The sequence below is a fragment of the Triticum dicoccoides genome, chromosome 7B (genome assembly GCF_002162155.2).
Source record: "Triticum dicoccoides isolate Atlit2015 ecotype Zavitan chromosome 7B, WEW_v2.0, whole genome shotgun sequence".
NCBI lineage: Eukaryota > Viridiplantae > Streptophyta > Magnoliopsida > Poales > Poaceae > Triticum > Triticum dicoccoides.
In genome coordinates, this window is record NC_041393.1 from 54,878,619 (window position 1) to 54,888,539 (window position 9,921).

A 9,921-nucleotide genomic window follows, 5' to 3' on the forward strand; every position below is an offset into this window, starting at 1 on the left:
TATATATAGTATGATTAGCATGAATATGGTATTAGTGGACTATTGGATGATTTTGGATATTACTAGTTCGATTCTAGGTTGGAGATAACTTGAGCACTTGGATTTGTGATATTTTGACCTAAGCTTAGTAGCTTGTATGTGCTCCATATGGATATTAGCATGGAGATGATACAAATGGATCGTAGTTGGTAGACTTTGATTATTTTGCTAGCCCTCCCCAAGAATGTTACAAGTACAAGATTATCATGGGAGGACGATTTGGATTAATTAGAATAGATGACAGTTTTAGTGGTATGAGCCTTGTTGGAGCAGCTGATCTTGCTTTTATTATGTGTTTGTGTTCTTTAGATGCAGTAGTGGGTGGAGAGTAGTACTTATGAAGTGATATTATATTGGTGGATAAGTAGATCTTTAATAATCTCGGAACAATTTGGATTTACTTAGATAATTGTGATCTTGGAAAAGAATCTGGTGGATAAGTAACTTCTAATTTTTGGATCTATAGTGATTTAGTGAAAGCTTGCTTTATACTGGATGACAACCATGATAGTGGGCTTGTTTGGATCATAGTTATGATTTGTTCTAGATGCACACCTTTAGAGATTGAAACTGGAGAACTTTAGGGTCTAGTATGATAAATCGGACATATATTGGATTTATATGTGTAATATGATCAACATGATTGTGAAAATTGATGGACTATTACATCATCTTGGATTGAATTAGTAGGTAGAAAACAAAGATATTGGTGTAATAGAAATGTTGTTTGTGTAAGGTTCAATGATATATTTGCTTGGATTCTACTCCCTCCGTTCCAAAATAGATGGCCCGACTTTGTACAGTCGGGTCCAAAATAGATGACCCGACTTTGTACTCGGGTCATCTATTTTGGAACGGAGGGAGTAGGTCAGAGTTAAGTCGGGTCATCTATTTTGGAACGGAGGGAGTAGGTCAGAGTTAAACTTGAGATTGGGCACTTGGATGATATATTAACCTGAGCTAGAAACTAGAGAATTTTAGGGTGTAGCATGATCAAGCTGAGATATATTGAATTTATAGGGTATAGTATGATTAGCATGAATGCGGTATTGGTGGACTATTGGATCATCTTTGATATTACTAGTTGGATTCTAGGTTAGAGATAACTTGAGCACTTGGATTTGTAATATTTTGACCTAAGCTTAGTAGCTTGTATGTGCCCCATATGGATATGAGCATGGAGATGGTACAAATGGATTGTAGTTGGTAAACTTTAATGATTTTGCTAGCCTTCCCAAGAATGTTACCAGTATAAGATCATCATGGGAGTATGATTTGGATTAATTAGAATAGATGGTAATTTCTGTGGCATCAACCTTGTTGGAGCAGCTGATGTTGCTTTTATTATGTGTTTGTGCTCCTTTAGATGCAGTAGTAGGGGAGGGTAGTAGTTATGATGTGATATTATATTAGTGGATAATACATCTTTGATAACTTTGGAACAGTTTGGATTTACTTAGATGATTGTGATCTTGAAAAAAAAATCTGGTAGATAAATAACTTCTAAATTTTGGATCTATAATAATTTAGTGGAGGCTGAGGTAGTTGCAGAGGAGCGATGAGAAAGCACATGAGAAGCTTTACTCGATCGCTTGAAGATCAACATTGCCGCACGGCTTGGCGCAAAGCCCGATGCGGCTGACAGGGTTTTCACCCTCTCCCACACCTCCTTTGTTCATTTCCCGCAAATTCGGCTTGGTGTCCTTCCCTTGTTTGCGGGTTCCGTGTCACTGACTTGATCCGGCATCACACGTTCTCCCGCCGTGCGTCCTTGGCCTTGGCGGTAGGTAACGTCGTGCTCTCGGGCTGTGTCTCGTGGTTTAGCCATTGGGTGCCGACTGCCTGTGTGGCTATGGCGGCGCCCAGCAGGGAAATACGAGATGTGGGATTGAGGCATCGCACATAGTAACCCGAAGCCAGGCAAAGGACATCGGTCGGACTGGCAGGAAGTGGATTGCACATGAGGTATGGCGGAAGGGATGAAAACTTTGTTAGGAGCGGACTGTACTTGGAGCAAGCATCAAGGGGATGGCGATTGGGGAAGGCGGGAAGATGTTTTGATCATACTTATGATTACTACTAGATTCACACCTTTAGAGATTGAAACTTGCGAACTTTAGGGTGTAGCATGATCAACCTGAGATGTGTTGGATTTATGTGTAATATGATTAGCATGAATACTGTATTGGTGGACTATTGGATGGTCTTGGATATTACTAGTTGGATTCTAGGTTGGAGATAATTCGAGCACTTGGATTTGTGATATTTTGACCTAAGCTTAGTGCCTTGTATCCCATATGGATATGAGCATGGAGATAATACAAACAGATCATCGTAGTTAATAGACTTTGATGGTTTTGCTAGCCCTCCCCAAGAATGTTACGAGTACAAGATCGTGCGAGGATGATTTGGATTAATTAAAATAGATGACAATTTCAGTGGTGTGAGCCTTGTTGGAGTAGTTGATCTTGCCTTTATTATTTGTTTGTGCTCCTTTTTATGCAGTAGGAGGGTAGTACTTATGAAGTGATATTATATTGGTGGATAAATAGATCTTTAATAACCTTGGAACAATTTGGATTTACTTAGGTGATTGTGATCTTAAAAAAATCTTTATACTAATTAGGTACTCCCTAAAATTCCCGTGTTAATCAGAAATTAGGAGCCGTTTATTTGGTGGGACCGATTTATTACGATGGAGATTAACCCAGGTGACTCCTTTCACTCTATTCTTCTAGAGTTCAAAATGCTTTCAAATTACGTCATTGATGTTTCTCTTGCCGCAATTCCACGTGACTCTAGAGTCCTCGCACATCAGAAAAACTTTCCTTGCCCACGCTGTAGAAAAATAACTTTTCTGGCCGACTATTGACCCCTTCCTCTCCTCCTTGGCTCGCTCCTAATCTGAGTTCGCTGCCGCCGCCTCTCAAGCTTGAAGCCTCCGCCATGGAGACGGCCGTCTCCTGCCGCGTATTCTCTGCGATCCGACCTTCCCTGGTCTAGGCAGAACGCTCAAGCCATCACTCTTTTCCTCCGCCCGCTTCTGCAGACAATCAGAAAGCTGACAAATATGGGCCATGGCCCGTGAGGGGAAGGTTAGCATGAAGATAGACCAAGGCTAGACATCTAGAATGTGTGCATCCAAGAAAGAACAAAATTCTGAGCTCATCCATGGTCAACGACTTCATCAGGCAGGAACGTGGTCAACATAGGTATATGGTTATCTAAGCTCCCATCTTATCTATCAATGCTCAAATCATTTGCTAACTAATCTATTTCCTGCCTATGTATTGGTGTGAGTCCATGGAGTCTTGAAGAACTGTTAAGTTTCTGAATTTTCAACTGAAGTGAATGTGTATGGAGCTTTCATCAGAACAATTATCAAATTTGTGGTTTGATCAACATCCAATAAAATCATAGCGTGCAGGGAGATACACATATATACGTATCAATTTCAGTGTGCTTTAGGTGTGCTGCTTCTACTGCCTTCATAATTTCAGTGTGCTTTAGGTGTGCTGCTTCTACTACCTTCGTACAAGCAGCTATGGTTATGCTCCTAATTCACGTGTTCTTAGAGAAACCAAGAAAGGGAATTATCTCATAGACAGATCAAAGGCATTCTTTTATAAAATACACCATGAAGGTTAGCCATATATTTGTCTTGAAGTCCCTTACCTATTTCTCTGCAGTTGCCTTCATCATTATACTTCAGGTAAACACGTTTTCTTCTTAACATGGCTCAGACAACTATTCTAAAAAAGGTTACCGCACCTGATAGTTCATTTTTAACCAATATGGCTATATTTTCAGATTTGGTTCCATGATAACTTGCTCTGTTCCTTTGTGATCTTCCCTAATGTGACCCATACAAAATATGCCGAGTATAATCACTTATGCTTAATACTTTAGCTCACTTATCTTTAATACTTTAGCTAGAATAATTTACTAGCATCCTATTTATGCTTTTACTGTAAAAGTAGGGAAGGGCATTACAATGAGGAGGACAGGATATGAACAGCGGCCGGCCGACACCGTGTGATGTGTAGCATCACATGGAGTACATCTGGCAGCTAATGATGCATGATCGCGTACATCCGACAGCTAATGATGCATGATGGGTCGACAACACTCCTGGTATCATTTTTTTTCTCTTTAGTTGTAAATTTGTTAGTAGTCACGTCCTGATAGTCATGTGTCCGTTCATATTTTGGCCTAAAAAGGGGGACAAATTTTAATCTGCTGTTGCTTAGCTGAGCTATATCAGTTTCCAATTTTCTCAAAAAATCATGTCTAATAGACTATCTTTTCTTGGTTGATCTGGTGGTCGAATTTTAAAATGGTGGCACACAAGATTCAAGCTAGCTGAAGAGAATACTTGAGTTTACGGTTTTTCATTTATGTTGTTCTTTTGTTGTTTGGCAACCCTGAACAACTTCCAGGCCGAGAAGCTGAGGTGGTGAGATCTTGCCTGTCAGGACCCCGACTCAATGCCACATAGATCTAGCATGTAACACTTCATATCACTTTGCGGCCTCACGCACGGTATTCCCACGGGTGTTGCCTTACCTTTTCCCGGGACCGTTTGCGCCTTTTGGCACACGTATATGACAGTGTCGTTAGCATCCATATGATAAGGAGCCCGGGCTGACATGGCTAGTCGTAAACCCAAAGTGGCACAAACTTACAGGGACAGGCATCCATGACCCAGCATCGAACGTGTCGGTCATCAGCGAGTGAATCCAGGCTGTAGCACTGGGCTAGCAGGACTCCGGTGAACCGGGCTGTAGCGGGCTAACAGGACTCCGGTATTCATCGCGTGACATTTCCCCGAAGGGACAGACACAGGAACGAAGAAGGACACATGCCGGCCAGCCTAAGTGTTCCGGAGCAGTAGCAAGAAACACTAGGAGACATTTCCCGGTAAGAGAGGCTACTGAAGATAAACAACTAGATAGTCAGATCCCACACATACCAAGCATTTCAATAACATACACACAATATGCTCGATATGTGCAATACAACATGGCATCACAAAATGACTCTACGACTCAAATAGTTTATTCAATAGGCTCCGAGGAGCGAGACATTACAAACATGGGTCTCATGACCCAACAATCAGAGCATACAAGTCAAAGCACAAGCGGAAGCTATCATGTCTGAGTACAGACCACTATAAATGAAAAAGGCTGAGAAGCCTGACTATCTGCCAGATACTGCCGAGGGCACAAGATCGTAGCTGAGGTAACAAGCTAAACGTCGAAGTCCACACGAAACTACTAGCGAGACCGAAGTCTCTCTGCAAAAACATAAATAGGCAAACGTGAGTACAAATGCACCCAGCAAGACTTACATCAGAACTATCTACATATGCATCATTATCAACAAAGGGGATGGTGGGGTTTAACTGCAGCAAGCCAGCTTTGACTCGGTGGCTATCCTGAACTACGACTGCGAGTAACTCTTTTGAGGTGGCGCACACGAGTCCACATATTCACCATATCAATACACCACTATGGATCCGCTCCCGTCTCCCTACGAGAACGCCATCCATAGCACTCACGCTTATCTTGCGTATTTTAGAGTATCCACTTTCACTTGTCTATGAACTGATATAAGCAACCCAGAGGTCCTTTTCCGTGGACACGGCTATTCAAATAGATTAGGTTAACCCTGCAGGGGTGTACTTCTTCACACACGCTCTCACCACTTACCGCCGTTTAAACGACATGTACTCGGCAACCTTCAAGCGGAAGCCCAACGTGGGTGTCGGCCACGGCCTGCCTAAACACTCAAGTCTCTAGTCCAGGTTTATCGCCTATTCGGGTTCCATCCATGAGGAGATCCGGCCGGAGTTTCGCTCACAGCCCCAAACGATGTGTACAGGGTTCCGTGACACCAAACGGGTGCCCGGTTTACCCGGCCATGTGCCTACCGCATCACAACCCACCCCTACGGTCAGCGCTGTCCACGGCCTCCAGCATACTACAAACACCAGAAACTACTTGCAACTCCTGGACAGAGGACAAGGGTGATTAAGAAGCCGAGAGGGTCCATTGGTTTCGGGCCCAATGCGTGGTAGTAGCTGAATCATGGATCACAAACACAGAACTCAGTTCCTGAGGATGGCTGCAATGAGACAACCCACCATGTACTCCTACATGGCCTCTCACCGCTACCTTTACCAAATCGTGTTCACACACTTAGCTCACACACAGTAGGACATGTTCACACACCTCTGATTCATCCCCGATGAATCAGACCTGACTCAACTCTAAGCAGTAGCAGGCATGACAAACAAACATGAATGAGTAGGCACAACAGGGCTCAAACAACTCCTACTCATGCTAGTGGGTTTCATCTATTTACTGTGGAATGACAGGTCATGCAAAGGATAAAGGGGTTCAGCTACCGCAGCAAGTAACAGACGAATCGATGTTGTCCTAATGCAGTAAAAGAGAGCAGGAGCGAGAGAGTAGGATTGTATCGGAATGAACAAGGGGGTTTTGCTTGCCTGGCACTTCTGAAGATAGCATTGAGTCTTCATCAGTGTCAACGATCGCATCATCAGTATCACGTCTATCGAGAGGGGACAATTACCGGCAAATACAGAAAAACACGATCAATGCAATGCACAATATGATGCATGCTATGACATGGCAATATGAATGTGTTTGGGCTAATGCACCTAAAACCAGATTAAATGAAGTTGGTTTGAATCCAAGATTCAAATTCAAACTCCATATGTGGTTATTTAAATGTCATTCACTTCCTTTGCCCTAAACAGTAGTGATAAGTTGTTCTAACATGTATGAAAATGGTACAGATGGATTCCTTGAATTTTTCTGATAATTTTTCATATATAAATTATTTAATTTGGAGTTACGGTTGAATTTCTATGATTTATTGAAGTTTTAGCTATTTTCTGGAATTTCCTGATTATTTTTAAATCCAGAAAATACTTATTGCGTCAGCCCCACGTCACAGTGACGTCAGCAGGTCAACTGGGCGCCCCAGGTCAAACCTGACGTGTGGGGGCCACACGTCAGTGACACAGGAGCTAATCCCGGTCAAACCCAGCGCTAACTGGGGTTTGACCAGGGGTGGGGCCCACAGTCAGTGGCTTAGGGGGTTGGTTAGCGCGTCATTAGTGGCTAATGACAGCGCCAAGTCACTGGCCACCGGAGTTCGGCCGGCGGCGACCCGAAACGCGGCGGAAGTTCACCGGGGTTGCGCTACGGGCGGCGGCTGGACGCGCGAAGGGCACCAGAAGGTAGCCCGTGCCCGTGCGCATCTAGGGGGGCCAACGGGAGGTGCGGGGGTGGCCGGGGTTCGCCGGAGTGGAGCCCGAGGCGGCGGCCGGAGCTCGGGCCAGCGCGACGCGGTGGCTGCAGCGCGTTAGCCGGAGAGCAGAGGAGCGCGTCGGGACCCTGGGAGCCTGGAGAGCACGCGGGAGCTACTGGAGCGAGCGGAAGAGCTCCGGGGCGCGAGGTTCGCCGGCCATGGCGATGGCCGGAGCTCGGTGCTTGCGGGGACGGCAGCTACGGCACGAGAACGAGCAGGGGTCAGAGGGGAAACGGAGTGGAGCTCACAGGGGTTGCGACGGTGGCCTCGGGGAGCTCGGGGAGGCACCGGAGCCGACGAATTTGACGAAGATGGCCGGCGGTCCCGAGGTTGAAGAAGACATCGAGGGCGGTGTTGCGGCACGTCTGGGGCCTCGTGGCTCGTTGAGGAGGTAGAGGGAGGACCGGCGGAGCTTCCTGGGGCGTCGGTGAGCCGTGGGGTGGCCGGTAGCCACGGTGGCTCTCGTCGGTGGCGGCGGAACAGAGGAGGGGGGAGAGTGTTCGGGGAAGAGAGAGGGAGCAGCGAGGGAGGAAGAGGGGCGAGGGGACACGAGGCGTGAGGGGGAGGCTCGGGAACGCCTCGGTGGAAGCAGGAGGTGGCCGAGGCGGCATCGGCGCTCGCCACCGAGCTGCTTCGGTGCGAGGGGAGGAAGATGACAAGGGGGAGGAGGTGGACTGGGCCGGCCAGGTGGGGGAGCTGGGCCGGCTCTGGTGGGCTGCACGGGTAAGGCCAGGTACTTCCTTCTCTCTCTCTCTTATTTCTATTCTGTTTTATATTTTTCTTCTGTTTTTGTTTTATTTAATTCTTTTGCCACTGTTTTGAATTAAAAATAATAATTCAAACAATGCCAAAGCTCCTCTGAATATTTTATATTGCTAGATGGACTTTTCCAAAAGCTTATAAAACATTTCAGGGGGTATTTGAAATTATATTCTAATTATATGAATATAATTCAAATTCAAATAGCTAATGAATTAAATCCAAAGTCCCAAAAATAAATCCTTAAAAAATGTTCAATATTTTGGTTGGGACCAGAGCCCTTACCAAAAATTATCAAATATTTAAAAAGGCATTTTTGGAGCAATGAATGAGATTTCTAGGGTTTTTGCCCCTCTTTTATTTAAGTTTTTGAGGCTTCCAAAATTCCTCAGTTCAAATTTTCAGAATTTAAACATGATGCTCACATGAGGTCTAGCCTAATGCATAACAGGACCAGGGATGTGACAACTCACCCCCACTAAACAAGAATCTTGATGCTGAAGGAAATATGCCCTAGGGGCAATAATAAAGTTGTTATTTTATATTTCCTTATTCATGATAAATGTTTATTATTCATGCTAGAATTGTATTGATCGGAAACCTAAATACATGTGTGAATACATAAACAAACACCGTGTACCTAGTAAGCATCTACTTGACTAGCTCGTTGATCAAAGATAGTTAAGGTCTCCTAATCATGGACATGAGTTGTCATTTGATAACGGGATCACATCATTAGGAGAATGATGTGATGGACAAGACCCATCCGTTAGCTTAGCATATTGATCGTTCAGTTTTATTGCTATTGATTTCTTCATGTCAAATACATATTCCTTTGACTATGAGATTATGCAACTCCCGGATACCGGAGGAATGCCTTGTGTGCTATCAAACGTCACAACGTAACTGGGTGATTATAAAGATGATCTACAGGTATCTCCGAAGGTGTTTGTTGAGTTGGCATAGATTGAGATTAGGATTTGTCACCCCGAGTATCGGAGAGGTATCTCTGGGCCCTCTCGGTAATACACATCATAAGAAGCCTTGCAAGAAAAGTGACTAATGAGTTAGTTACAGGATGATGTATTACGGAACGAGTAAAGAGACTTGCCGGTAAACTAGGTATGAAGATACCGATGATCGAATCTCGGGCAAGTAACATACCGATAGACAAAGGGAATTATGTATGTTGTCATAACGGTTCGACCAATAAAGATCTTCATAGAATATGTAGGAGCCAATATGAGCATCCAGGTTCCGCTATTGGTTATTGACCGGAGAGATGTCTCAGTCATGTCTACATAGTTCTCGAACCTGTAGGGTCCGCACGCTTAACGTTCGATGACGATATTGTAATATATGAGTTATGTGATTTGGTGACCAAATATTGTTCGGATTCCTGGATGAGATCACGTACATGACGAGGAGTCTCGAAATGGTTGATAGGTAAAGATTGATATATAGGACGATAGTATTCGGACACCGGAAGTGTTTCGGAGTGTATCGGGTATTTATCGGAGTACCGGAGGGGTTACCGGAACCCCCGGGAGGAAGATATGGGCCATACGGGCCATGAGAGGGGAGCAAACCAACCCACAAGGGGTGGCGCGCCCCCTATGGCAGGAGGCCGAGTGGGAGAAGTAAAAGAGGGGGTTCGACCCCCTTCCTTCTCTCTTCCCCCTTCCCTTTTCTTCTCCGGCAAAATAAGGCAGGGGGCGCCACTTGAGGAAACCCCAAGTAGGATTTAGATCCTACTTGGGGTGCCCCTGGCTGCCGAGGGGG

General features: G+C 44.9%; 1 pseudogene; it reads left to right on the top strand.

The window, feature by feature from the left end:
* Window positions 1-9,921, top strand: part of LOC119336528 — a 48,133-nt pseudogene that overhangs the window by 17,452 nt on the left and 20,760 nt on the right.